The sequence below is a fragment of the Spermophilus citellus genome, assembly GCF_964194105.1.
Source record: "Spermophilus citellus genome assembly, chromosome: 5".
Lineage (NCBI taxonomy): Eukaryota > Metazoa > Chordata > Mammalia > Rodentia > Sciuridae > Spermophilus > Spermophilus citellus.
Genome location: NC_138186.1, coordinates 94,782,522 through 94,786,873, shown reverse-complemented (window position 1 = coordinate 94,786,873; position 4,352 = coordinate 94,782,522). Strand labels below are relative to the sequence as shown.

Genomic DNA, 4,352 nt, shown 5'->3' with positions numbered 1-4,352 from the left:
GGATACACAATCAGCATAATCCAGAAAACAGCAAAAAACAAAACAAAACAAAACAAAAAAACCCCAAACAAACAAAACCTTTTTCTGATCATTGAAACTGCAACTGCATTACTTTTGTTTTGTTTTTTTTCTCTGTAAAAATGTTGTAAATTTAATTTTGGTCTGAGGTGCTGTGCTTAAGTTTTTTTGTATGAGTAGGCCCATATTCCAGGGCAATCACAAACATTACATAAGAGTTCAATGATTCATTATTTTTGAGCTATTTTTCTTGGTCTTTGTAAATAAGAGAGAATACTGATTCAATATATCATCTTCTGACAGCTCTTCACTTCTCAGTCTTTTCACCATGGATGACTTCGTTGGGAGACTTAACCATTTAGTACTAATCATTTGTTTAATGCCCACAGTACTTACTTGGATTTTTCTTCAATTGTGTAGTATCTGGAACAATATCCAACTTGAGTCTAGGGCAATAATTCCTATGCAGATGCTACTAACAGTAGATGACTTTTGCCATGTTTTTGGCTTCCAAGTATGACTTCTTGATAGGTCAGGCACAGCAATGTCTGGATTGTAGTTGTCTATCTATTCAAAAATATTTATCTCCTATTTCTGTGAGCTATTTGAAGAGCTACTGAGTCGTCAACATATCACCCAACGTAATTAGTGTTTCAGATCAATGTCATCTTTGGAGTCATTCAAAATTACAGGTTTCCTTTTGATGTGATCAAAAACTAGTTGAAAAAGGAAAGTATTGTTGGCTCAAATAAATCCTTTGATGTAATCCTCTGTTTATCTTGAAACAGAAGATTACATCAAAGGACATTATCTTGAGATAATGTTCAATTTTCTTGATAATCTTTATGTCTGGATTATTGTTCATATGAGTACTGTTCTTTAAATTTAGTTTTTACTCTAATTTGTTATATAGCAGAATGCATTACAATTCATATTACACCTGTAGAGCAAAATTTTTCATATTTCTGGTCGTATACAAAGTATATTCACACCATTCGTGTCTTCATACATGTACTTAGGGTAATGATATCCATTTCATTCCACCATCTTTTCTGTTCTCATGTGCTCTCCCTTTGCCTTCAAGTCCTTTGCCCTATCTAGAGTTCATCTAATCCTCCCATGCTCCCCCTCCCAACTTCACTATGAATCATCCTCCTTATATCAGAGTAAACATTCAGCATTTGGTTTTTTGGGATTGGTTAACTTCACTTAGCATTATATTCTCCAATTCCATCCATTTACCTGCAAATGCCATGATTTTATTCTCTTTAATAGCTAAGTAATGTTCCATTGTGTACATATACCACATTTTCTTTATCCATTCATCTACAGAAGGACATCAAGATTGGTTTCACAGTTTGGCTATTGTGAATTGTGCTGCTATAAACATTGATGTGGCTGTGTCCCTGTAGTATGCTGTTTTTAAGTCCTTTGGGTATAGACCAAGAAGTGGGATAGCTGGGTCAAATGGTTGTTCCATTCCCAGTTTTCCAAGAAATCTCCATACTGCTTTCCATATTGGCTGCACCAATTTGCAGGCCCACCAGCAATATATGAGTATGCCTTTTCCCCCACATCCTCACCAACATTTATTGTTGTTTGTGTTCTTAATAGCTACCATTCTGACTGGAGTGAGATGAAATCTTAGAGTAGTTTTGATTTGCATTTCTCCAGTTGCTAGAGATGTTGAACATTTTTTCATATATTTGTTGATAGATTGTGTATCATCTTCTGAGAGGTGCCTGTTCAGTTCCTTGGCCCATTTATTGATTGGGTTATTTGTTTGTTTATTTTTTTTTTGGTGTTAAGGTTTTTGAGTTCTTTATATACCCTAGAAATTAGTGCCCTATCTGATGGGTGAGTGGTAAAAATTTGCTCCCAAGATGTAGGCTGTCTATTTACTTCACTGTTTCTTTTGCTGGGAAGAAGCTTTTTAGTTTGAATCCATCCCATTTATTGATTCTTGATTTTAATTCTTGCTATAAGAGTCTTATTAAGAAAGTTGGTGCCTAATCCCACATGATTAGGTTGAATTAAGTCCTCAAATAACTTTGAGTTGAGTTTTGTGCTTGGTGAGATATAGGATTTAATTTCATTTTGTTGCATATGGATTTCCAGTTTTCCCAGCACCATTTGTTGAAGAGGCTATCTTTTCTCCAATGTATGTTTTGGGCACCTTTGTCTAATATAAGATAACTGTAATTATGTGGGTTAGTCTCTGTATCCTCTATCTGTACCATTGGTCTACCAGTGCCAATACCATGCTGTTTTTTTTTTTAATTTAGTTGTTGATGGACTTTATTGTCTTTATTATTATGTGGTGCTGAGGATCAAACCCAGTGCCTCATGCCTGCTAGGCAAGCATGCAACCACTGAGCCACAACCCCAGCCCTACCATGCTGTTTTTGTTACTATTGCTCTGTAGTACAGTTTAAGGTGTGGTATAGTGATGCCACCTGCTTCATTCTTCTTGCTAAGAATTGCTTTAGCTATTCTGGATCTCCTATTTTTCCAGATGAATTTCATGACTGCTTTTTCTATTTCTATGAGAAATGTCATTGGGATTTTGATTGGAATTGCATTATATCTGTATAGTGCTTTTGGTAGTATGGTCATTTTGACAATAGTAATTCTGCCTATCCAAGAGCAAGATAGATATTTTTGTATTCTAAGATCTTCTTTTATTTCTTTCTTTAGTGTTCTGTAGTTTTCATTGTAGAGGTCTTTCACCTTTTTCATTAGGATGATTCCCAAGTATTTTATTAATTAATTAATTAATTTATTTATTGAGGCTATTGAAAATGGGGTAGTTTTCCTTTCAGAGGATTTGTCACTGATATATAGAAAAACCTTTGATTTATGGGAGTTGATTTTATATCCTACTATTTTGCTGAATTCATTTACTAGTTCTTAAAGTTTTCTGGTGGAATTTTGTGGGTCTTTTATGTATAGAATCCTATCGTCAACAAATAGTGCTAATTTGAGTTCTTCTTTTCATATCTGTATCCCTTTAATTCTTTCATCTGTCTAATTGCTCTGCCCAGTGTGTCAAGAACTATGTTAAATAGAATTGGTGAAAGAGGGCATCCCTGTCTTGTTCCAGTTATTAGAGGGAATGCTTTCAACCTTTCTCCATTTAGAATGATGTTGGCCTGCAGCTTAGCATAGATAGCTTTTATGATGTTGAGATATGTTCCTGTTATTCCCAGTTTTTCTAGCGTTTTGAACATGAAGGTGTGCTGTATTTTGTTGAATGCTTTTTCTTCATCTATTGAGATGAACATATGATCAGTCTGAGTATTTGCATTCCTTTGCTAAACCAATCCCACACAATGACAAGAGATAGTCACAACCTGAAAGAATGCAAATGTAATAGAACTTCTCTTCTGCATATACATCCCCAAGCTGTCTTCAAATGCCTAGCTGAGCCTGATCAATCTCTATTCCATTTCCAAACTGATCCATTTTAAAAATCAGATTTTTGTAGCCCAAAGCTAGGTCAGAGTTTTCTATTATTATAGCTTGTACAATGTCAGTTTTGTCAAGATAGGCCAACTGTGCATCAGCTTCATATGGAGCCATGAGAAAATCTACCTCCTGAGAGTGTGCTACCTTAATTACTTTGTGAGCCATGGCATGTGTGATATTGATAGAACGGATGAAACATTCTCAGGCTTCTGTGACTTTCCCTTCATGGAGAAGCTGCTTTCCCTTAAAAAGTTCTGCTTTTTATCTTTCTGTTCTAGACCTCTCTATTTCCTTTTTTAGAAGGTAAAGTACATGCATCAAATACAAGAATAGGTGACCCCATGAGATAGTAACATATTTACAAATTTCACACAAAATTCTATGTATCTATCAGTAGGTTCCCATTGGAGTAGCTTTTCAGCACACGCAATAGCTCCTTCATGAAGCTGACAATAGGTATTCACAGTATTAGCTTCCATTTATACTTCCTTATATGGATGGGCTCAGAAGCTTCTCTGATAAATTGTAGTAATTCTTGTATCTGCATAGTCCCCCCCAATTTAACCTATTGCTACCCTATTAGAGATCTTGTGCTCTAGTCCAGTCATTTTCAAATTTCAGAAGTTGGCAGATTTTTAACTCCCCTCCAGTGACTGAGTCACTAGTTTTGGACTGTGATGGGATATTCTGAATTTAAACACCCTGGTGATCTGGATGCAGGTGGTCAGATTACAGCTTCATATCATTAGTCTCCTATCTCTCAGGTAATATCTCTAATAAGGGTTGTTGCTCACACTGAGGAAAATGAAAGTATCATACATTTTGTGAAACTTAGGTAAGTTTCTCCTAAGTCAGATAAATAGCCT

The 4,352-nt window shown here is 35.5% G+C and overlaps 2 pseudogenes across 2 annotated transcripts; both read right to left on the bottom strand.

The window, feature by feature from the left end:
* Positions 1-237: 237 nt before the first annotated feature.
* Positions 238-1,080, bottom strand: LOC308649446 (exonuclease 1-like; annotated as a pseudogene). Its single transcript has 2 exons — positions 1,063-1,080; positions 238-786 (listed from the first exon to the last, which is right to left on the bottom strand). The product of its transcript is annotated as an exonuclease 1-like (transcript).
* Positions 1,081-3,306: 2,226 nt separating this feature from the next.
* On the bottom strand, positions 3,307-4,033 carry LOC308649445 (exonuclease 1-like; annotated as a pseudogene). The gene has a single exon. The product of its transcript is annotated as an exonuclease 1-like (transcript).
* Positions 4,034-4,352: the final 319 nt, after the last annotated feature.